The 26,396-nt window shown below is 41.3% G+C and overlaps 1 long non-coding RNA gene across 1 annotated transcript in view; it reads right to left on the bottom strand.

The window, feature by feature from the left end:
• Window positions 1-25,875, bottom strand: part of LOC309793971 — a 171,239-nt gene extending 145,364 nt beyond the window's left edge. The window contains exon 1 of the long non-coding RNA XR_014291963.1: window positions 25,092-25,875. This is a non-coding gene — a long non-coding RNA (uncharacterized lncRNA). The remainder of the gene's footprint in view (window positions 1-25,091) is intronic.
• Between the last annotated feature and the right edge of the window lie 521 nt (window positions 25,876-26,396).

The raw sequence follows: 26,396 nt of genomic DNA, 5'->3' as shown, positions 1-26,396 counted from the left end.
AGACAACCCTCAGAATGGGAGAAAATATTTGCAAATGAAGCAACTGACAAAGGATTAATCTCCAAAATTTATAAGCAGCTCATGCAGCTCAATAGCAAAAAAACAAACAACCCAATCCAAAAATGGGCAGAAGACCTAAACAGACATTTCTCCACAGAAGATATACAGACTGCCAACAAACACATGAAAGGATGCTCAACATCTTTACTCATTAGAGAAATGCAAATCAAAACTACAATGAGATATCATCTCACACCAGTCAGAATGGCCATCATCAAAAAATCTAGAAACAATAAATGCTGGAGAGGGTGTGGAGAAAAGGGAACACTCTTGCACTGCTGGTGGGAATGTGAATTGGTACAGCCGCTATGGAGAACGGTATGGAGGTTCCTTAAAAAACTACAAATAGAACTACCATATGACCCAGCAATCCCACTACTAGGCATATACCCTGAGAAAACCATAATTCAAAAAGAGACATGTACCAAAATGTTCATAGCAGCCCTATTTACAATAGCCCGGAGATGGAAACAACCTAAGTGTCCATCATCGGATGAATGGGTAAAGAAGATGTGGCACATATATACAATGGAATATTACTCAGCCATAAAAAGAAATGAAATTGAGCTATTTGTAATGAGGTGGATAGACCTAGAGTCTGTCATTCAGAGTGAAGTAAGTCAGAAAGAGAAAGACAAATACTATATGCTAACACATATATATGGAATTTAAGAAAAAAAAATGTCATGAAGAACATAGGGGTAAGACAGGAATAAAGACACAGACCTACTAGAGAATGGACTTGAGGATATGGGGAGGGGGAAGGGTAAGCTGTGACAAAGTGAAAGAGCGGCATGGACATATATACACTACCAAACGTAAGGTAGATAGCTAGTGGGAAGCAGCTGCATAGCACAGGGAGATCAGCTCGGTGCTTTGTGACCCCCTGGAGGGGTGGGATAGGGAGGGTGGGAGGGAGACGCAAAAGGGAGGGGATATGGACACATATGTATATGTATAACTGATTAAATTTGTTATAAAGCAAAAAATTCAAAAAATAAAAATAAAGACCTTGAGGAAGAAAAAAAAAAAAAAAAAAGAAAGGAATACAGTTGGCATGTGAGGTAAAACCAGCGAGATTATGGCAATTTTGTAAATCAACAAGACTTTATAGTAGGAAATAGGGAGCCATTGAAGGTTTTTATGCAGGAAAACAATGCAATAAAAGTTGTAATTAAGGAAGATTAGTCTGGCACTGTTAGCACAAGATCTTAAGACACTAATATGGAAACAGAGATAGAATCAGTAATGAGTTAAAATTTTAAAAAAAGAGAAGAAAAAAATCATTAAATCTCTTCTATTTTTAGTAGGCAGTTAAGGTAACTCACAGGCTGGGAAGAACTCAAGGAGCCTTGCAAGGCGTTCTCAGTTCATTAAGATAAATTACTCAGTGTTCATGGATGCCCAAACTAGTCCTGTGGCACAGGGCAGCTCCGAGCAGCCCAGGGACCTCTTGAAGACTTCTTTTCACATCGCTTCCTTGTTTTGGGAAATGAGCACTGTTAGTCAATAGCCTTCATACAGCGTGAGCCTCCACTGTCCTCTTTCCGGGAACCACTGAAACCTCATCCATTCTTATGGGAATAAAAGGAATAGGAACCCAAACCCCTTAACTCTCACTCAAGTGATTAGATTAAAATCTAGTGATTAGCGATAAGAATTCGACCAAGGATCCCAAGATGACGCGGGGCTCTTGCAGGCTCGCCACGTGAAAGAGATGGACTGTGCCACATGTAATGGTCAGTGTTCATCCTTGGGTCAGACAGGACCTACAACGCCCCAGCCAAACTGATGACTGTCTAAAGCCGATGCTCCTGCCTGGAACTTATGTCCCACTTTTCCGCATTATATGATTCCTAGTCAAGATCCCACGGAAGGCTGCGCTCCTTGATGAACCCTTCTCAGCTCCTCCAGCTCACAGCAGTCCTTGACTTAAATTGTAATAGATTCTGCCTGGACCACAAAATGGCATTTAGCTTGCTTCCTGGGTGGCTATTCATCCTTTCATGTCCGAATTTTCTCTCCAAGTAGATTATCAACTCCTTGAAGGTGAGAACCATGATTTATAACTCACCCGCATTGGGTGCACAGGAAGAAGACGAAGATGCTGAGGTTAAGCTCACCCACAACAATCCTTTATTCCAATCCTTTATTCCAAATCGGGCTTACTTTGCTGAGCTGTTTTTTTTTGTCTCCCAAGCCCCAAACCCAACCATGCATACTTCCCTCTCAACAGTTGTCCACGATTCCTCTTCTAAAAAGATAGAGGTCACGTAAATTAAGTTCCCACAACTTCCTATCCCTCCACTCCATTAGTTTTATTGATACTTTCTTCCCCTGCATTTTCAGAAGGACTGTCCTCATTGGCAAACCTGATAACTTCCCTTTGGAATTTGCTCTAAGAGTTAGCCTGTCTCTTACCCCAACATTTTTAATCCACCCTCCTTTTGCTACAAACATCACAAATCTCCCCTGGCTTTATGATTTCTTAGTGTTAATGTTCTCACTATTTCTCCTAAAAATACTTTTTCCCCAAACCACTTCTAAAAAAATAGTATGTACCTACTGCTTCCTCTGTCCAATCATTTATGAATTCCTTGACTTTTTTCCAATCTTGGTTTCTCTTATTGACAGTTAATTGAAGTTGTTCTCTGAGGACTTCCAGCTCAAGCTCAGGACTGGAGTTCTGTGGACACAGAAAGACCAAGGACAAGCAATACCCAGACCCTCATCAAGGAGGGTTTCCTCCAGATGCGAGATGTGCGATCAGCAGGCCCCTTCAGGGCTGGCTTAGCTGAACCACCTCCTCTAAGACCACACCCTCCTCAGGTGCCCACATCTAGGGTTGCAGATAAAATACATGACACCCAGTTAAATTTGACTTCCAGGTAAACAATGGATAGTTTTTTTTTAAATGTAAGTACGTTCCAAGGGGAAATTGGGGAAATACTCATATTTTTAAAGTATTCATTTTTTATCTGAAATTTAATTAGGCATCTTGGATTTTTATTTGCTAAACCTGGAGACAATACCCACCTTATGAGGTGAGAGAGTATGAGGGCCAGGACTTTCTGGCCCAGGGCGACAGGGCAATCACGGAGGCAGCACCCCCTCCAGAGCTCCACGAAGGGTTGCCGGGTGTGTGCTGGGCCCGAACCTCAACCTCAGCTTGCCTTTTCCCCCTGAGCGGTGCTGCCGCCTGCTCCTTCCCCCTTGGCAGGGCTAAGCCACTGACACGTCCTTCACGCCATTCTCTCTGTCAGCACCCTTCAGAGAACCCTCCCTGAAACATCTCTCCATTCCAAGCTTCTTTTTAAATGTGCTAAAAAATAGAAAACGAGGGCGAACATAATTTCAACCCTGGAAAACAGGGAAGACAGACTGAAATGAGGAAATGACCAAGAGCTTCTCTGCTCCGCATGCATGAAGGACAGTGTCCTGGGCAACAAGTGGACAGTATCCCTCAAAGACCAAGCCACACTAAGTAGGAGGACTGCAGAGGAAGTGAAAGAAGTGTACAAAGAGGAAATACAATGTCCCATATACATACGAAAAAACTTAGCGTAATTAGGAATCAAAGAAAAGCAAATACAAGCACCACTAGACTACCATTTTTTCCCTGACAAATTGATAAAGATACCAAAGGAATATTTCCAGTATTGTTGAGCATGTGAAGAAGTAACCAATTGTATATTTTGCTAGTAAAAATTCTATGCCTAGAAATTTAACCTAAGGAAATAAACACATGTACAAGCACGCATGAATAAAAATGTTTAAAATGTCAAAAAATTAGAAGCTGCTAATGAGGAAGTGATTAAATAAATTATAGTAGCTCTATTACAACCAGAATATCTTGCAGCCATTTAAAATTAGTATTTGTGTATATTCACTGACATGGAAAGATATTCATGCCATATTGTTTTATGAAAAAAACAGATTTCATACTACTAGGTAAATAATGTCCTATTTTTGTTTACCAAAAAATACATATACGTGGGAAAAAATGATAAATATTAAGTGTTTATCTTTGAGTTGTGGGACTGTGGGTGATTGGTTTTCGTATTGATCATTATAATTTAAAATTTTGTCTACAATGAACAATACTCTTTGTGTCATTTTAGAAACAATACTTTTCTCTACCCCATATGCACGAATGCCTTTAGGTTTTCTTCTCCTTAGACCTCATCTATTTTTTTTTAAACCTTTCTGCAGAATTTCATATAGTTGACTGCACGGACTTCTTTTCTATCTTCTTGTCTTTGCGCTATCTTGTTCTCCTCCATCTGTAACGCTCTTCCCCAGTTCTTTTTCCTTTTCTTTTTCCCTCCTTATTGACATCCCCCAGTATTGTATCATCTGCCCTTTTTCCTCTTCTACCTAAATGACTTACATTATTGCCTATATACAGATAACATCTGAATCTTAAAAATACCGACCTACCTCAGAAGCATGTAAAACCCTAGTTCCAAATGCCTGGTGGATGGACCTCCAGATTCCAATGTTTATTCTGCACCTGTTAGTTTCAGAAAGCAGTACCTGGAGATGACACCACATGACAAAGAGAGCTCACCTTCAAGAAGCATCCAATCTCCACTTGGATTTGCTAATTTCCATATATTTAGTGACAAACGTGTCTCCTCACCTCTTCCCACATCAGCTCTTCTTCCTGACCTTTCATTCTGTTACGAGCACAGCTATCATTACCCAGCCCTGCCGGCTGCAGTAGTTAATTGATAAGTTTGCTTAACACGTGAGGGACCTGCTAAGGTAGTAACATTCAGCCTCAACTACATGTTGGACTCATCTAGGAAGCTTTAAAAAATACTGATGCTTAAGACCAGAATTCAAGATAAGTCAATTATGAGTGTTCAGAGGAAGAGAAGTTTTGGAAAGACAGGGAATACATCAGGAAGCAGCTAGAAGTGCAAGAAAAAACATTTCATAAATGAAGTTTAGACTTTGAGGAAAATAAGACTGAGAAAACATGATAGACAAGGTCCTAACAGAAAGAGCAGACCCAAAAAGAGGGAAAAAAAACTAGAGAAAAAGACAAAAGTAATTCTGGAGAATACATTTTCTAGAATTGTATTTTTTGTCACAAATTTTGTAATCAGGCAAATACTAATGCATGCTATGAGAAGCCATAAGTGTTGTTTTTGCTGGTGAAGAGGGAGTGACTAATAAGGTGTTTGTAATGTTGTATTTTTGACCCATTCATGTTCACTTTGTGATAATTTATTGATACGCCAATCATGATTTGTGCACTTTTCTGTCAGTGTGTTTTGTTTCCATAGGAAAGTGAACTGTTTTCTCATGGATGTGAAAAAAATACGGATGCTTGTTTTCCACCCCCCGAGATTTTGCCACCAAAATTTAGGAATTTAATATCTCTCCAGCTGATTCTAATATCCAGCTGGGGTTGAAAGTCCCTGTACTAGAGAAACAGCAGGACTTCATTACCGATTTCATGATGAAAGAAGAAAGGTGAATGAAACCTGTTACTATTATCACTACTATTATTTACTAACAATGTCATCCGAGTTGGATACCTTTCCCCCGGATGGTAGAAGCTGGATTGGCTTTCCCAGTCCAGCCACCTCTTTATCCAACTCAACTCCAGTTTTTACACCATTTCCAGGATGTATGGGGAGAAGTCATCCCACCATTCAGACACCTCCATGCTCTGACCCAAACGGTCTTCTCAGCGCTATTACAAACACACATCAGTTAAACAGGACTGCCCACTGCTCCCCAGACATGGCCTCTGTCCTGACCCTGCGTTTGCCCCTACTAGCCCTTCCACCGTTAGCACCCTTCACGCCCAGCTGTCCCTCACAATTCCACCTGTCCCTTAGCTCCGAGGACTGATAATACACCAGTCTTGAAAGCATGCCCCTCCACACCCCAGGAGCAATTCCTCATTTCCCTAAACTCCCAAGCACCTCTTATTGTACTTAATAAACCCTGGCTTATGGAAAAGTTACATGTGCACATATCACATAATTCTAATCAGATTTAAAGCTCCCCGAGGGCAGAAGCTAAAATCCTTTCATCTCTTTACAGAGAAAAGAAGAGGCTAAATATGAGGACCGCAGTCACCTTGCCTGGGTTTATATCTAAACTCCGCCACTTACTCACAGTGCAAGCTACATTTAGGGAAGCAACTTACCTTTCTGAATGTCAGTTTCCTTCTCCACTGAATGAAAACAACAATGTGACTTCTCAAGACTGTTAAAAAGGTAAGATGGGGAAATGTATATGAACACTGAGCACAATAATTGCTCCAAATGGCGTCAGTGATGATGGTGATCAGCATTTGGGAGACTAAAGCACATCAAGAAAGATATTTAGTTGTGAGGTCAGCAGCATCTCTGTGCAGCAAACAGATGGAAAAGAGAAGCTCTTGGATTTGGAAAATGTTTATTACATTTCCTAACATTACTCCTTGGGACAACTCATGTTATGACCACGGTTTTCAATTATTCCAGACAGCTAGTCCTGCTTCCTGATAGTATGTAAATTTCTCAGCTTGGTGCCATGGCTAAGATTCTAAATTTCATTTTGCAATGACAGCTTTTCTGAAAACTCTGCCACTCAGAGACCCTTGTGTCCTAAATGCTGTTTCTTTGTGGAATACAATTTTAATCGAGTAAAAAACAGTGATGGAGAGCATGTCAGATACCCATGCAGGATATAATCATTTGTGAAACATGAAATCCTGCTGTTAAGATGCCAGTGAACCAAGACAGCAACAAGCTATTTCTATCTAGCAGGCTGAGAGCATTACGGCCTCTGGATCTAAAATGAGATCTATTTCAAATGTAATTCATTTTCTGAAGGATAAATAACAAAAGCCTCTTTCATATGCAACTGAGCCAGAACACCAAATGCCGTGCAGACAGTCGGGTAAGCAAGGGTGAAGACTCAGACTGCAGCTTTCTTAGGGTCTCTGGCTGCCATCTCTCCAGGCAAAATGGCCGCACTGCCCACTTGAAGAAGCAGAGACTTAATAAAGAGTGATTCACCATGAGTGCAGGATGTACGTGTGATTTCTTTTCTCTCCTTCATCATCAGCCTTTCTTTCCTGGTGGGAACCTTCCATCAGCATTTACACCTGTTCAAGCCCCTCTTACCCTTAAAAGTAAGAATACCTCCCTTGGTCCCACTTCCTCCTCCAGCTACCAGTCTATTTCCTCCTTCCCTTCAACAGCTTTGAACTTCCCGTCCACACATCTCAGGCGTCATGCATTCCTCATACCATCCCAAGAAGGCTTCCCAATCCTGACCCTCCAACTTCATGGAAATAAACTTGAGGTCACTACTGACTTCCAGGGACCTAAATCCGTTCCTCAGCTTGTGTGACACAATTCACCAAAACCTCCCTCTAAGGACACTCTTTTCTTAGTTTTTCCAAGTCCTCCTTCCCTAAGCCTTCCTCCACCTCCTCAACCTCTCCTTCTCCACATCCTTTCCAGCAGGCCTGCCCTCCCCGACCCGGCCACTGAAAGGGGCTGTGCCCCGAGGCTGGGCCTCAGGGCATTTGCTCTCCCTCAGCCCGCTTCCCAGGAGACCTCCAGCACATCCGTGAGCTCAGCCACCGAGGGCTGCCAGCCGTGGTCTTCCGCGCACCCTGACCTCCCCTCTGCGTATCCAAACGTTTACTGATGTCCTCTATATGGACTTTCAAAAGCTCTGCAAAAACAACATAGTCCAGACCTGCTGTCACCTCCGCCACCTAAGTGATCACATCAGAAACCCAAGAGACATCCCCTCGCCCTGGTCCACCCATATATCTGCAAGGCCCTTGTCGAGACTTAGCTAAGCTACTATGGAGTCATGGTATTGCTGCCTTGGCATCCACTATGTCTCCAAGCAGCCTGTAGGGACCTTAAACTGATACAAGCCGCTCAGGCAAGTGCAGGCCCTAGACAGCTGCCCACAGAGTCACAGGTAAAGGTGAGCTCCTGATATGAATCCCCAAAAGCCCCTGTGATCAACAGGCCTCCCAGTTATGTGCCCCTTAGATAAGACTCCCGTGAGGCTTATCAGAACTCCACTCTTTGCAGTTTGCATTGACCCATCCAGCTTTATCTGGGGAACCCCAAAACATGCTACCCACAGACCCTAATAAAGGCATGTGCCCAGGTCCTGCCTCCGTCTTTCTGCACCCTGCCTTGATTTCCTTGTGCAGCCCCGCAAGGCACGTGTGCACTTCCTCCAGGACCTGTGAGTAATCAACTTCTCTAGTTCAATTTCTCTTTGGTCTTGTTGGACCCCAGCTCACCATCTGGCATCCTGTGCACTACTTAACAAATGTTAATTTAACAAAGTCACAACAGCCCAGAATAAGGGTAAAAATGGAGCTCATGTGCATATGTATAATTTTTATGTTTATGTAAAGAATCAGTATTGTACCTAGTTCATGTTTGGTCCATACCAGAATAATAAGAGTTGTTTATTATAGCCAAAAACTCCTCAGACACCATGTGCAACTATCACAAAGACCACACAAATTTATGAATCTTCCAGAACAAAGCAAAAGAAGATGGATGCTGAGTACTATTGAGAAATGTATTTGTTATGACAAACTCACTTCATTCATGCTATAGATTAGACAAAAATGTTGACAAGTTAATTATCTTGTCTTTTACTTCAGCGTTCCCTTTGCTCAAATCCTCCCTGCACTGGGAAGCAGTGTTGGCAATAGCAAAAGCCAAGAGCCTTCATGGCATTTAGACACTTCCATTTACAGGTCTCAAAGGGATGGAGAGAAGCATCTCCCTAAGGCCTGAAATTGGATGCTTAGAGGTATGGTCAAAAGATTTGCCTGGGTTGAGGGGGACCCACCCTTAGGCTTGGGCAAACGGTCACCTACCCTGGACCTTACTTACACTTTAGACCAGGGGTTGGCAAACTCCAGCCCATGGGCCAGGACCAGACCCTGTCCTGTTTTTGGGGGTTTTTTTTAAATAAAGTTTTACTGAAACACTGCTACACTCATTCTTTTATGTATCATCTGTGCCTACTTTGGTGCTACAATGGCAGAATTGAGCAGATGTGACAGAGGCTGTCTGGACCACAAACTCTAAAATATTTACTATCTAGCCTCTCACAGAAAAAAAAAGAGCCAACCCATGCTTTCGAAGATCCCACATATCACAAACATCTTGCTCCAGGGCTTCCTGCTCACAGGGGCCAGTGCCCCAGCATGAGCTCGAATCTACCTGATTCCAGAGTCCATGCTCTTGGGTCTGGGTCACACCATCTCCTAAACTAAATGCCTAGTTAGGTCCTGACCTAGGCTCTGAACATACAAAGATGAACAGGATGGTGTTCCTGTTAAGAACTCATTCTAGTGAGTTTAGGGAGCTGGTTTCTCTCTCTGTTTCCAGATGAGGGACAGCTTGCCCAGTAACAGCCCCATTCCTCCTCCTGGCACCCCACACCACCCCTAATTCCTGTAACTCCTTCTCATGACTTGGGGTGCTCTTGGCAATGAATGAGATCGGCATCATCTCTGTAGAGCTTGCATTTTTACTAAGTCATGATGCAACCACTTACTTAATTCAACTGCTATAAAGGGCTAAGAAGAAAGCAGTTGGGCAGACTCAGCGAAAGCCCAGGAAGTTCCCTCTTCAGCAGAGCCCCGAGCAAGAGGGAAGGATTTACTGGCTGGAGAGGAGCATCCTGCAGGAAGAGGAGCAAGAACACTGAAGGGAGAAATGGGGGCATTTGAGGACGGGACGGAGAACCACTGAGGTATGATATGAGGTCTTTGCTGAGGCTGGTTAGGGGTCTCCAGTTCCTCTTAAAAACTGCAGCTTTTATCTGAAGGGAAATGGGAAGGTCTGGGAAGCCTGGACGTAGGGAAGTTCCATGATCAGGTTTGCACATCAGAAGGATCACCTTAGCTGCAGAGGCAGGTGGGAGATTGAGAGTAAGAGTGAAGTGAGAGGTCTGTTAAGAGACGTCCAAAATGCAGCCCGGGTGGAAAATAAAAGCAACTCTGAGCAGGGTGGTGATGGTGACACGTTCGGAAGTGGATGGATTTGGACTCATTCCAATTACAGAGCCTTGAAAGAGTTCTGTGTAGAGCTACCATATGATCCAGCAATCCCACTCCTGGGCATATACCTGGAAAAGAACTTGGTCCGAAAGGACACATGCACCCCAGTGTTCATTGCAGCACTGTTTACAATAGCCAAGACATGGAAGCAACCTAAGTGTCCATCAACAGACGAATGGATAAAGAAGATGGGGTATATATATACACAATGGAATATTACTCAGCCATAAAAGAATGAAATAATGCCATTTGCAGCAACATGGATGAACCTAGAGATAATTATACTAAGTGAAGTGAATCAGACGGAGAAAGACAAACCTCATATGATATCCCTTATATGCGGGATCTAAAGAAAATGATATACATGAACTCATCTACAAAACAGAAACAGACTCACAGACTTAGAGAATGAACTTATGGTTACCTGGGGGAAGGGTGGGGGTGAGGGACAGACTGGGGGTTTAGGATTGACAGGTGCACACGCTATATTTAAAATAGATATTCAACAAGGACCTACTATACAGCACAGGGAACTCTGCTCAATATTATGTAACAACCTAAATAGGAAAAGAATTTGAAAAAGAACAGAAAAAATAAAATAAAAATTAAAAAGTTAAAAAAAGAAGTGAATGGATTTGAAATATATTTCAGGGTGTAAAACAGAACATACTAATTTATTAGAAATAGAGGGCAACGGCAGACAGCACCCGACCCCCTGCGCGCCTCGCCCCTCCTCACACATCAGCCCGGCCACCAAGCACGCAAGGTGGGTGAGGAGTGCTGCTCGCATATCGAAGGCCCCTCCTGAGGAGCTGTAATATGGCAGAGCTCTTATCCCTGACGCTGGGCCATTTTTCTCAAAGTGGGCTCTTCTAAGCACCCCCCCCCAGATTCACCAGTTTTGGGTATTTTAAGCTTAAATGCAGGTGCAGAGCTCCCCGCAAACCCACGGCATCTGATCACCTGCAGGTGAGCCTCTCCAGCCTGCATTTTAGCAGGCTCCCCGGGGACGTGGGCAGGCGCTGCACTTTGGGCACAGGCTCTGATTTAGGGTCTGAAGGGTGGCTGTGCGCCCACTCAACCAGCCCACCCAGCTTCTGCTGAAGGAGGAAGTTGGGGTGAGAAGCGTCTGCTCAGAAGAGCCGACAATGGCTTGAAACCCAGTAAACACCGTTAGAAAGACAGGCACCCGCGCCCGCAAAGCCCTCTGGAGACCTGCCAGAGCCCCTGTTGGCCGGGGAGGAGCACTGCCCTCACCATGGACCACAGACGGACCGTGAGCTTCTCTCGAACGAGGCCATGCAGGCTGCACGCACTGGTAATGGCCTTGTTGTTTCCATAAAGCTCAGGCAGCCAAGGTTACTGTGCAAAACACAGAGACACCCCTGCCTTTCTTGATCTTCATGGGGCCGTGGTCTTTATGGAGAGGCAGTGATGCAAAAGAGCAATGCCAGGAAGGGCTCAAAAGCATAAAAACAACATTTTTTAGCAGAGGTTTCCTGAAATGATACAATTCCTTTGCCATTTTTTTTTTTGGTTCACGATAGAATTGGTAATGGGAAAATCTACCTTTATCAGGAGGCTGAGCTTTTAAAGCTGCCCTTGTGAAAAATGTCCACTTTCAAAGGTGAGACTGCACAGCAGTGAGGTTAATACCATTGTTATTTCTCCACCGTCTTGGAATAGATAACTGACTGCCTCTTAAGCTTCCAAGAAGGCTGTTGGAGGGGAAGAAATGAATGCTGTTGAATTTTCTAACTCCGCTGAACAAAGGAGAGCTAGTCTCGAAGCAAGAAGGTCGGGCTTTAAATCTCTTCAGATATGGACACACCTAAGCATTAGTATCTACGCAGGGTCAGCTGATTCGCTCAGAGCTCAGAGGAAATAGGTCATCATCCTAGCAGCCCCTAAATCTGGTTTTTCAAAGCCCGGATGTTTTCCTATTCATCGGGAAGTTGGGCACAGTGGCATCTGACTTGACGGTTTAATGGTTTGGGGGGTGTTTGCTGATGGCAGTGAGAAGCAGAGTAGGCAACAAGGTGGGTCTCTTAAAGAGGTCCATTTTCAACAACTTTGAGGTGACATGTCGACATGACAGTTGTAAGAGTATGGCAATAAAACATCACGGAGCAGCAACGTGAGAGGGAGGTTTGCATGTTTGAATCATTTGGGTCGGACAAGGAGACAGAGAGGTGAGTATAGCTGAGGCTTTGAGAATGACTCACTCCCAGCCAACCCCCGCACAAGCCCAGGGGTCATCCCCACCCTCAGGAGCTAAGAGTGACACCTTTCTACGAGGTCTTGCAACTCCTGGTATAAAAGCCTCCTTTGACTGCTGGCTGGGGATGTGGGTAAAGACAAGTAAGAGGAAGGAGAGGTCAAATATTCTCCAGATAATTAAGCTCCCTGTCATAAAATTTAAGCGGAAGATGAAAAAATATTTTAGATGGCTGCAACAGAAAAGAACTCCTGCCCGCAGTGGAAAATTCAAAGGTGTTTACACTGGACACTTCACCAGCTCCCTGCATATTTAGAACTCTGTCTACACTGGTAAGTGCCCCTAGACCCATCCCTCCTTCTTGTATGCTCCACTCTGATTGCATGCTGGTCTCCATCCTTCCCCACATGACATGGCGTAATTCCTGAATGGACTGTTCACACAAGCATGGCAATCTTATTCCCTTTTCCAACAGGGTTAGCTTAGAAAGGGGCGTGTGATTCAGTTCCGGCCAGAGAGAGAGAAAAGCAAGTCTTCTGGGGTCTTCTGAGAATGATTCCCTCCATCCGAAATACAAAAATGCAGGAAGGGGGCTTCCCTGGTGGTGCAGTGGTTGAGAGTCCGCCTGCCGATGCAGGGGACGCGGGTTCGTGCCCCGGTCTGGGAAGATCCCACATGTCGCAGAGCGGCTGGGCCTATGAGCCATGGCTGCTGAGCCTGCGTGTCCAGAGCCTGTGCTCTGCAACAGGAGAGGCCACAGCAGTGAGAGGCCCGCGTACTGGAAAAAAAAAAAAATGCAGGAAGGGGTCTCTTCCTCTTCTAGACACTGTGGATGTGACATGTGGAACGGCTGAAGAAATCATGAGATCGTGAAGGAGCTGTAACACCAGCACAAGGAAAATGCAAAGTAGGAGCGATGGAAAACCTGCCCAGCCACTGAATTAACCAGCTTTAGAGAGACCTTATCCCAAGCCTTCATGTTAAATGACATATAAGTTTTCCCTGTTGCTTACAACAAATTGAATTGGGGGCAGGGAGGGTGGCTATTCCCTACAGCTTAAGGTATAGTAACTGATGCAAACACTAACATTCTCAAGTTGATGGTCTGACTTTTCACTCTGAATTTGCCCATTTCAATATGTAGTTCCATTATTCAGAGAACACACACACATTACACCAAGTGGGAGCTATGTAAGAAGGATGGAGTGACAATCCTTAAGACTCACTTGGAAAGCACAGCTTTATCCTCACCCAGTCGTACCAAATAGAATAAAAATAACACAAGCTAACATTTACTACTATGTGAGTTCCAGGCACAGTAATAGGCATTTTACGTTAATTCTCTTTTTTTCAGTCCTAACTTTCTAGCTACTTACTTATGCTGCTGTTTTGAAGACAATAAATTACCTGGGAAATGCTGATAGTATTTCTTCTTAGTCACAGAGAACGGTACCTTTCATTTGGATGCTGGATGCACAGTATGTGCAATCCATTCTGACATTTGATTCTCCCAACTTTCCAGTACATGAAAGTGAAATCGGAGAGCACACCACTGATGAACAGCAGAAACACTAACAGGCCTCACCCTAGCCCACGATCTTTTCACTCTCTCTTATGTCCCATACACTGCCATTAACAGTCTATCATTAATATTATTATTTTTTTAAGTTGGAGTAAAACTTCTCTCATTGTGGTCTAAAGCCTTGCTATTCAAAGTGGGGTCTGTAGACCAAAATCACCCGAGAGCTTGTGAGAAACGCAAGATCTCAGGTCCCACCCTAGACCTGGTGAATCAGAACTGCATTTGAACAAGATTTCCAGGTGATTCAAAGGAACATTAAAGTGTGAGATGCCCTGGACTAGAAGATGCAGCCCTCAGAGGAGAGGAAGGCAATGGTGATAACTTAACGTCAGTCAGAGAACTGAAAAAGACCACGGAAGTGACAGCAAGGGGCTGATGGAGGTCTACAAAGGATGTCTGAGCAGTGTTTACATGAGTTTAGTGGCGAGTCTGCAGCACAGGTAAACTGGATGCTTTGGGTTCCAAATAACAGAAGACTCATGTTGGCTTAAATGTTAGTCATTACACTGAAAAGCTGAGAGGCACGCTTCTGAATATAAACACAAAGTAAACCAGGAGTAAATAAAATTCAGTGCCTGGATTCAACCTGCAGCCTGGAGCCATGCCAGCCCAGCCTGGCTTAGGGCAACCCACCCCTGGCTCATCTGCAAAGCAGCTTGGAGTATGCGCCTTGCTGGGTGATGGTGAGTTTGGGACGACAAGCTGACTAATGGACCAACTTACCATTGTTCTCAAAGAGCTGACCAATGCAACCAGAAGAAAAAACAGAGTAAGAATTGTACATATTGGAAAGGAAGAGAAAGAACTATTAGAAACAATAAGATTATCACTCTGGAAAACTCAAGAGAAGCATATGAATAATTATTAGAAAAATGAGAGAGAATATTAATTTAAAATATATACTAATGTTTCTATATAACAGCAATAAAACAATTAGAATAGAAGAAAGGTTAATATATAAATATAAAATACTTAGGAATTTCAAGATAACTGAATAATATAGATGAAGTTAACTGAATAAATGAAGAGGTATACTGTGGCCTTGATTGGAATACTCAGCATGGAAAATACGCTGATTCTCAAATTATGCTCTGAGCTAATGCAATACCAATAAAAATGGCAGAGGATTTTTTACAAATTAATAATTCTAGAATTTATTCTAAAAATATAAAAACACAAAACAGACCAAAAAAAATCTCACATGGGAAGGCAAAGATTACCAGAGTGTATATTAATTTGTATATTTACCACACATTAGTGTATATTACATAATGTTACATATAATTTTACAATGCATTGAATGTTGCATTGTATTTTATATAAAATATATCAACATATTTACATAAGCTACAACAATTTAAATAGTGGTGTAGGATATGGATCAATGGACAAGAGTTGAGTAAATCTCATTTGAACTTCAGCTTCCTTATTTTAAAAATGGGATGGTAACAGTACCTCCTTGAATGTGTTGTCATGAGGATTTAATGAAAAAAGAAAGTAAAATGCTGTCACAGTGCCTGGGATACTGTAAATTTATATGTAACAAACCTCACTGGAAACAAGAAGGGCCACTAGAGCCTGTCATCTTCCAAGACACTGCCTGAGATGCAATGGAAAGTCTAGACCCAGGAGGTGGAGAGTGCCCTGTACAGATCATTTAATAAGATCTCAGGAAACAGAGTCAGGTCCAAGTACCCTACTAAGGTTGAAATTCTCCCCATCTGAGTCTTTCCTTTCTCTCACACCCAAAAAAAGCAGGCCACAGAGAGATGGATGAAAACAAATACAGCCTTCAAAATGTAGCTCAAAGGAGGAAGAAGGGGTAAAATTTAAAAATCCCAGATCAGACATGAACAAGATAAATGGAAATGTCATGCTCATTCTGTATATAACATAAAGAGGAGATGAAACAGATGGAATGAACAAATGATCAACAACAACAAAAAAGATACCACAAAAAAGCAGGCAAAGGAACTCATCTGGAGAAAAACACAACCCAAAGAACCCAAGTGCATTGACTTATAGAATACAAATTCAATAAAACTGTAATTGAGTGACAAGATGATAAAAGAGATGGTTGTGATGAAAAGAAAGAAAAAAGAAAACAAGCTTTGGACCATAACAACATTTAGAAAGAGCAAGAAATATGATAGATAAGGTTAAATATTATACTAATGGCACAGAGGAAGAACTTGGGCTATGTTCAATGAATAAAAATGACAAAGGAGTTAAAGCCGTTATAGAGGGATGATTAGAATAAGAGACAAAGAAGATCCAACTTAACTCCAAGTGGTGTCCCAACAATTAAGAACCCAGAAAGGGGAAAGAAAAAATATTCAGAAATATCATACAGGAAAATTTCTTTCCAGAACCAAAACTGAATGTACAGATTGAATGCATACAACATATATGGAGAAAAACTGAGAAAATTATTGATATCAAGACATAGCCTCATTGGTGCAGCCACTATGGAGAACAGTATGGAGGTTCCTTAAAAAACTAAAAACAGAGTTACCATATGATCCAGGAATCCCACTCCTGGACATATATCCGGAGATAACTCTAATCTGAAAAGATGCATGCACCTCAATGTTCACTGCAGCTCTACTTACAATAGCCAAGACACAGAAGCAACCTAAATGTCCATCAACAGATGAACAGATAAAGAAGATGGGGTATATACATGCAATGAATGAAATAATGTCCTTTGAAGCAACATGGATGGGCTGAGATTATCATACTAAGTGAAGTAAGTCAGAAAGAGAAAGACAAATACCATATGATATCACTTATATGTGGAGTCTAAAAAAAAATACAAATAAACTTATTTACAAAACAGAAATAGACTCACAGACATAGAGGACAAACTTATGGGTACCAAAGGAGAAAGGGAGGGGAGGGATAAATTACGAGTCTGGCACTAGCAGATACAAACTACTGTAAATAAAACAGATAAACAACAAAGTACTACTATATAGAAGGGAACTATATTTAATCTTGTAATAAACCATAATGAAAGAGAATCTGAAAAAGAATATATATTATATATATAAAACTGAATCACTTTGCAGTACACCAGAAACTAACACCACATTGTAAATCAACTATACTTCAGTTAAAAAAAAATTTTTTTTAAGACACAGCCTCATTAATTTATTTAATTTCAAGGATAACAACAGAATCTTCAGCCCTGACAAGAAATAATCATTTACTGCTAGATAAAAAGTCAGGCTGGCCTCAGATTTAACCACAATAAAATCCAATGCCAGAAGACCATGGAACAATATCTAAAAAGTTCTAAGGGGAATAAAGCATGACTATATCTAGCCAAGTTAATTTTCAAAGACAAAAGCAACTGAAGAACTCCTGTAATATACGCCACTCTTGAGCCACTGGGTGGGGGTGGGAGGGAGCTACTCTATTCTTCTGACAGACTCTAAAATCTTTTTTTTTTAACCTTGAAAGAATGTATTAAGATTTAAAGTTTTGTGTGGTGAAAATTTCGACAGACTTGTTGCATATTCTCTTTCTTCAGTTAAATGAAAGTTAATACTTGTTATTACAAAATAAAAACAGTAAGAGAATTTTATGCCACCTAAAAGTTGGCAGGATTACCACTAGACAGGACCTTTTTTACTCAGCAAATGCAAAGCAAATACAGCACGTCTCACACATACACACATACGCATTGTCGTATATGATGTCGTGGACCAGAGTCCATGATCCCACCAGACAGCACATGCTTCAGCCTATGATCAGATATTCTGTTTGGTAAGATAAGCAGAGTCTGGCTTTTAGCAGGTCTATGCTACACTTTTCCTTTGGACAGTGGACTGCAACAGGATTGCATATTAGAATCACCTGAAAAGATTTAAATTTTTTTATAATATAGATGCCTTGGCTGGTATTCTTTGTAGCACTGTTTCTGTTCCTGGATTTACAGAAAAGTTTCTTTCTTACATAGGAATTTACACTCCCCTCTCCGTCCACGCGCCTGCTGGTTCTTGCCAAGTGGAGTGTGTTCTCGTTTACTTAGAGGTTAAAAGGCAGCCAGGGGAAGGCCGCAGAGCAAGGTGAGCCCAGACTCCTTTTTCCCTTTGAAAAAGCAGGAAAGAAATGGAAGTGGCTGAGATGGTCCTGACTGAATATCCCAGGTCTTAGGAAACGCACTTACACCCTCCCACCACATCCCTGGGGAGTGATATCTTTGGGAGGATGAAAGGGAAAGGCCACCCTCTGTATGCGGAAGTGGAGTTTCTGCCAAAGGACATGGGCTGTCAGTCATCTTTTAAAGGAGATCAATCCTGGCTTAACAGGGAACTTCCTTGTCCATTTGGGGGCCTTTCAGCAGTTGTCTGAACTGAAAGCATGGAATTGCCTGGAGCTTCTCGGGGAGGAGGAAAGAGTAGAGGGTATGTGACTAAGGGGCTCTGGAGTCTGGAAGCTTGGATTCAGACTCTACTCTGTATTTGCTGTGTGCCCTTGGGCAGGTTACTGAATCCCTGTGTGTCTCAGTTTCCCCATCTGTAAGATGGGGATAAGAGCACACATCTCATAGAGTTGTTGTGGAGATTAATGGGGTAATACACACAAAGTGCTTAGAACAGCACCTAGCATCTAAGAAGCACCAAATAACTGTTAGCTGTTGCTTTTATAGCATGGGGCAAACTGGGAGCCAACCAGAAGAGAATTTTGTAAAGAAAGAACACTCCTGAATTGGCATGGATGAATCACGAATCAATCTAAGTCCCGTCTTTGTATAATTAGGAGGAAAGACCTTTCTCCACCACCGGACACCCATCCCTCACCCCACCTCAAGGCCAGGTGGTGGCAGTGTGGTTACCAGCAGCAGGTAGCTATGACCTCGAGGTTGCCCAGCAGCAGACCTGTGGATGCCACAGCACGATGCGGTACCTGGCATCTTGTCAAAACGTCTAGGGCGCACTTTCAGGAGGCCTGATTTCCTGTAGTCAAAGTGGGGAGACTTCACCATTTGGATCATTGTAGTGCAGTTATCCCGACAGCACAGGTACTCCAGACAGGGTAGCAGTGGCTAACAGCAGGGATCTAACACCTGGGCATCCCTGTTCTGTGGTTCTGTGGCTGCAGGGATGCAGGGCTCTGCCCACCTTCCTGCTTGCCTCCCATCTGTGGAGGTGTGAAACACCTACAGACCAGATGCCAGCAGCACTGAGATGCCTTCGATTGGTCTCTGAGGACAATCACGGTCTCAGGACAAATGATGATGTGAGCGGAAAGGGTGATTATTCATCACTGAAACTTTGGAATACTCTCCAGCCAGTGCTAAAATCATGAAACAACAGCAGAAAGAATTTCCTTTCCGCTGGACAAGCCCCCAGTAACCTTTGCCACTGAACTAAAAGCTTTCAAAGGGTGAACAGAAGTGCCATAAATCTCAGAGGCGACATTAAATATTTGTCACTGAAACACTTAAGACTTGTTTCAAACCCATTCCTTTCTGAAAGTTTATAACAAATAACTGAGTGGCTTAACCTCTACAAGAGCATCTCCTTTTTCACTACAAATGGAAACAAATGGGCTGTAAAGAGCAGGACCCTCCTGATGGGCAATTCTCAGCCACTGTGTGGTCTCCCAGCCCTGCCCAAATGGGTGAGCCGCCCTTTTTGTTTAGATTAAACTGGCTCTTGCTTCCATGACATTAGGGCGGCAGAGGTTTTAACTGGACTTCCTTTTAATCTGCCCATTAATCTTCCCTCCCCTCTCCCTGCTCAATGAATGAGTAAATTATTTACATTCTGATGTTGCAAGAACTCTCCCTACATTAAGCCTTGATTTGAGCCTCAAATATATCTTTAGATGGTGTTTACCTTACACACCTTTATCAGCACAGCCTAGCTTCTCCAGAGAGATCACCTGTTGGACTAAAACATGACACAGATACAGATCTCTTCCCCACTACCTGTGTGAGCCCGAAGCCACACATCAGAAACTCAACTGCTTTCAACCAAGTTCCAATTTTACCAAACTCCAAATGCATACAAGCATCTTGGTGCCCAGCATTCTAGTGTTAGTTTGCTCTTCAATATTCTAAAATCAATGATCCGCTTTCCTGGAGGAAAATGAAAGCAGGTCAGGCACTTTTCAAAAGCTATCCATTATGCTTCTTGTCAGAGTGAGAGGTAAAGGCCTTTGTTGGAAAGAATGATGTTAGTCTCTGTATCAGCTCTCCCTTGGCCCAGATGGACAAGCAGCCACCTACAGGGTGGGCTTTCAAGCACAGGGCTGGGAGATGGCTGGGTAGAAGGGCAAACACCTGCACTGATTCAACCCTGAAATCTCACTTCTTTTGTGTGAGGGAGAGAAATAGCAAAATACATTTTTTCAAGGTATCAAAGGAGAAGGACCCAGGAAAGGCTACAGAAGAAGAATCAATATAGCACAATGAAAGCAAGAGAAAAGATTCAGAAGGACGACACTTCGCAGGTGCCAGGAAAACCCTAATGCCTGCCGTCTGAATAAAGATTTCCTATTAAGTTAAAATTAATAAAGCAACTTTTAATTGGGGAAGATAAATCAAGCAATATCTATCAGGACAAACATGAGTTTATGAAGCATCTGTTCTTTCCCTCTTTAGTATGCTGCCTCATTAATTTCTCCAGGCTTTTATTTCTTTCTGCCTTCTTTACACATTCTTAGCTTTACCCAACAAGCAAATGGCATTTAAACTCAACACCTATATGAGTCATATTTGCTGACTCTTGCTCAAACTTTGCCACTAATGGAAGGCATTCATTCCCTGAAAATCACCCCCAACCATCAATTATTTCAGGATGCTCCAGGTGAATAATGTTAATTCTGGCCTTGCAGCTGAATGGTGACTGCCCTTTTCCTCCCCTGATACTTAGGCTCCAGTGATGTTCTAAGGCATCATGGTCCCCTCTGAGGATTGCCCTTGACTTCCCTTGGGAATTTCCATCTCCCACCCTGAACCACAAATAAGGTACAATGCCTGTTCTCCTTGTAAAATTCTCCCCTCTTTTGTATTTCACACTGTCATGTGAACAACAAAGAAAGCTGCTTGTGTTTCAATGTCTCATGGTTATTAGCCAAATCTTTCAGTTTTTGCTCAAAGACCCCTTCCTTGCTGGTTCCCAGACTAGCAGACAGGGTCAGGATACATGTCTGAGAGCAAACCACTGTCTGGAATTCAGTCCCACCCCTGCCTTCTGCTGCACATGGATGTGGTACTTGACCAAGCTTGTCCACGTGGCCCTTTATGCCAATCACCTTCTGGTGGCCTGTCCTACCAGTTAAATTCCAGCAGTAGACACAGCTGAGAATCAAGATGGGGACCCTCACACACTCATATTACTTAGCTCATACTAAAAGCTATCACACTTCAGCTACATCTTTTGTACTCCCCATACTTCTTTAATCCTGGAGAAAGTCCGATATGCTGGCTATAGACCAGGAGCATCCAGAGTACCCACATCACTGGTTAAAAATACAGATTCTGACCCCCATTCAGTACTTCTAAATCAAAAGCTCTTTGTTAAGATCCAAGGTTTGTTTGTTTGGTTATTTCAGGCAAGTAGGTTTGGGAAGAGTTGTTTCAGAGCCCCAGTCTAATCTCAGCCCTGTCTGACTATACCTTCCTCTCACTGAATTTCATTTCTAGAATATCGTTCTCTCTGACTCTCTCTTCCTCAGACTCTCATAATCCAGGCATGTCACGGCCCTTCCCCACATCTGCTGTTTCTAATCGACTCTCTGAAGCTGTGTCTGAGCAAATGCCTCAGCTGCTCATTCAAACACTCTTGGAGCTAAGGAGGAGGGGGTGTGGGTAATTCAGATACTAGACTCACCCCAGATGCAGAGGTGGGGTCCAGGAGTCCTGAGTTTGTTTCTTTGGAGAACTCCCCAGGTTTGGGAAACTTAGCAGGATTTAGCAGGATGTTTTGTTTTGCTTTGTTTTGTTTTTGATGGATGAATATGTGTTAGAAATCAGTATGTGTTAGTAATCTCATCATACAACCAAAAGTTTTCTCTGTGATAAATACTCAAATTTTAAAAATCCTCTAGCTTTAAAAATGCACGAGAAAATAAGGTGGATTGGTAGATGGTAGCAGGATGGATATATGAATAAATATATAATAAAAGAAATCTATATGTCTTTTATTTATATAATAAAAATTTTATATAATTTTATATAATTTAAATATTTTATATAATTTTCATTAATTATTTATATAATAAATAAATTATATAATAATTTTTATAATTTATTTATTATATAAATATAATATTTATATATTATAAATATATATAAATATATATAGATAGATATAAATATATATATAAATATATATAGATTTCTTTATATAAAAAAAGAAATCCAGTAAAATGTTAATTATAGAATCTATGCAGTAGGTATAGGGACCTTTGCTGTAAAATTCTTGCAACCTTTTTGTACATTGAAAACTTTTCATAATAAAATGGAGAAAAAGATGCTAGAATTGAATTTTTCTCAAAACATACTTTATATCCCAACTTAATAAAATGCTTAATTCAATTGACCTATCATTATAACTCCAGTGCCCCCCCTAAATATTTTGTGTGCTATTTCTGAAGTAATGTACTATCTATGTCTATCAATAACATTATCTTGTTCAAGTGGAATTTTTAAAAACAAGTTAAGTGCTGATGTTTTCCCTTGATAAAATGTAAAATCTCTTCCCTTTCGCATTCTCTTCCCCTCTTTATTTGCTTATGCATTTCTAGTCCTCAAGTTATTTAAATCACAGAAATAAAAAAATACATGAAGATCATTCGTAATAAAAGGTACTCATGTTATTATGAAAGTGAAAAAACAGAACAAGACAAAATGATAACTTCCGGGAAAGTTATTAATGGAGAACATTATCGCATTCTGAGCTGGTAACTTTGAAAAGCTTACATTCAAAGTTGAACATTTTCTGCTGAGGAAGTTGAGTCTGGAGAAATTAAAGACATTTGAGATCACAGAACTAGTAGCCAAATGAGAAAGAGAATATAAATGCCCTGATGTTGTTACAGTAATAAATTCTCTGTCAAAATTTACTCAGTAACACAGAGATAAAATGACATTAAATTTCTGGGGGTAAAAATTACCATTCTTAAAATGTTTTTTTATTAGTCAATAAATGGTTTGGGGATATTAATAAAGTTACACTTCTAACTCAGTCTTCTAAACAACTTGGCTCCCTCTAAAAGGGAAGATTTTAAAATGAAACATAAGACAAGACATAGACTGGGAGAAAATATTTGCAAGTAACATCTGATAAAGGATTTGTATCCATAATACATAAAGAACACTCAAAACTCAAGAATATGAAAACAGAAACCCAATTTTTCTAAAATGGGTAAAAATTCTGAACAGACATTTCCCCAAAGAAGACATACAGATGACAAGTAAGCATACAGAAAGATGCTCAACATCGTTAGCCATTAGGAAAGTGCTAATTAAAACCACAATGAGATACCACCATCCATGCATTAGAATGACTAAAAATAAATCCATAACCAAACAACTTACAATACCAAGTGCTGGCAAGAATGTAGAACAATTGGAACCCTCACAGATTTTTGGTGGGAATGTCAAATGGTACAGCCACTCTGAGAAATAATTTGGCAGTTTCTTATAAAATTAAATATACCCTTACCAAATGACCAAGTAACATCACTTCTTTATCCAAGTGAATTGAGAATTCTTGTTCCCACAAAAAGCTGTGCATCAATGCTTATAGAAGCTTTGTTTGTAATTGCCCAAAACTGGAAACAACCTAGACTGTCAATACATAAATGGATAAACAAACTATAGTACAGCCGTACAATGGAATACTGTCAGCAATAAAAAGGAATAAACTGATTTCTGCTTCTGACCAAGGTGTAGTAACAGAAATGGAATTTGCCCTCCCACCTGAAACAAACTAAAAAACCAATAAAATATATGAAACAACAGTTTGCAAGACACAATCTTAAGCGATGAAGAACCATGATCCCTGAAAGGCAGGATATGAAGGAGGTGAGCCCTAAGGTTTTCTTAACATGCAGCTTGAGTTTCCAGGACACAGCACAGGGAACCTGGGGGAGCCCAGTGGACTCCCTGAGTTGAACAGACAGAGCTGAGGATTCAGGGAAGCCAACATGGCTAGTGTTCCCAAGACAGAGTGGACTGGGAAAGAGGGCTACAGAGAGACAGAACTGCAGAGACCTGCAGAGGAGTCTCACCTAGGATTCAGGTGAGCACTGATCAGAGAACAGCTGTGAAGAAACTACCTGGAAGAACGACCTGAGGAAAGAACCACCAGAAAGGATTACAAGGAACATTGCTGTGCTCATACAGGACCGTTTACACTTAATGTGTCTTTGATAACTTTAGGTCTGAATCTATCATCTTGCTATTAGTTTTCTCTTTGTCCATATTTTCTTTTTCTCTTTTTCCTCATTTTCTACCTTGTTTTAGATGAGTTGACTATATTTATCAATGTCAATATGGATATCCATATCAATAAATGTTGATATTAATCAATAGCAATACTGAGGGCTTCCCTGGTGGCGCAGTGGTTGAGAATCTGCCTGCCAATGCGGGGGACATGGGTTCGAGCCCTGGTCTGGGAAGATCCCACATGCTGTGGAGTGGCTGGGCCCGTGAGCCACAACTACTGAGCCTGCGCGTCTGGAGCTTGTGCTCCGCAGCAAGAGAGGCTGCAACGGTGAGAGGCCCGCGCACCATGATGAGGAGTGGCCCTTGCTCGCCCCAACTGGAGAAAGCCCTCGCACAGAAACGAAGACCCAACACAGCCATAAATAAATAAATAAATAAATAAATAAAATAGCAATACTGATATCCATATCAATATTTTAACAACTTTGGTGGCTTATTAGGTATAATTCTTTGTGGTTTTATTTTAGTGGTTGCCTTAAGGTTTACGTTACATTTTTTTAACCTATCACAGTCTAGCTTCAAGTGGTACTGCACTACTTTAGGTATAGATAGGAACTTTCCATTTCTTCCCTCCAACTTCCTGCTATTAGCTGCATTCATTTTATGTTCATAGTACGTTATAAACCTCAACCACACAAGTTTTTTTTTGTCACTTAAATAATTACCTTTTAAAAGGATTTAAACAGTAAGAAATTACCTTATATATTTAGTGTAGTTATCATTTCCTGTGTTCTTCATTCCTTTGTGTCGATCCATATTTCCATCTGGTAGCATTTTTCTTCTGCCTGAAGGACTTCCTTTAATTTTTCTTACAGCGTGGGTTGGCTGGCAATGAATTATTCCAGCTTCTGAATGCCTGAAAACATTTTTATTTCATCATTATTTTTCAAAGGCATTTTTGCTGGGTGTAGAATTCTGGATGGACAGTTTTCTGTTCCATTGTCTTTTTGCTTGCATACTAATAAACTAAAAAAAAAACCTCAATAGACACAGAAAAAGCATTTGACAAAATTCACTCAGGATTTAAAAAAAAAAGAAAAACTCTCAGCAAACTAGGAATAGAAGGGAAATTTCTCTAACTAATAAACAATATTAACAAAAGAAACCTACAGGGGGCTTCCCTGGTGGCGCAGTGGTTGAGAGTCCGCCTGCTGATGCAGGGGACATGGGTTCGTGCCCCGGTCCAGGAAGGTCCCACATGCCGCGGAGCGGCTAGGCCCATGAGCCATGGCCGCTGAGCCTGCACATCCAGAGCCTGTGCTCCGCAACGGCAGAGGCCACGACAGTGAGAGGCCCGCGCACCACAAAAAAAAAAAAAAAAAGAAAAGAAACCTACAGCTAACAAACTTAATGGTGAAAAACTAAAAAGTTACTTTCTTTGAAATGAGGAGCAATACAAGGATATCTATTCTCACCGTTTCTATTCAACATCGTACCGGAGATTCTAACCAGTACAATATGGCAAGTACAGGAAATTAAAGGCACCCAGTTTTGAAAAGAATACATAAAGCTGTCTTTATTTACATATAACATGATCTTCTATGTAGATAATTTAATATAATCACAAAAAAATCTACTAGGAATAAGTGAGTTTAGCAAGATTACAGGATATAAGACCAATGTAAAAATCAATTGTATTTCTATATACTAGCACCAATCAGAAATAGAAATTTAACCAAAATTGTAATTTATAATAACATCAAAAATATGAAATAGGGATAAAGATGTGAAAAACTTGTGAAAACCATAAATTTTTTTCAGAGAACATAAAGAAGGTATAATAAATGGAGATACTTATGTTTATTGGTTGAAGAATCAATGTTGTTAAGATGCAAATTCTCCCACAAAGGATCTAAAGATTCATGAAATCCCAATAAAAATCTCTATGTTTTTATAAAAATTGACAAACTGACTCTAAAAATCATATGGAAATATGAAAGACTCAGAAAAGGCAAAACAATTTTGCAAAAGAAAAACAAAGTTGGAGGACTAAACACTACCT

Source organism: Mesoplodon mirus (genome assembly GCF_964341445.2).
Source record: "Mesoplodon mirus genome assembly, chromosome: 18".
In the NCBI taxonomy this organism is placed as follows: Eukaryota; Metazoa; Chordata; class Mammalia; order Artiodactyla; family Ziphiidae; genus Mesoplodon; species Mesoplodon mirus.
Note: the sequence above shows the minus strand (reverse complement) of the source record. Positions and strands in the feature narration are given on the sequence as shown.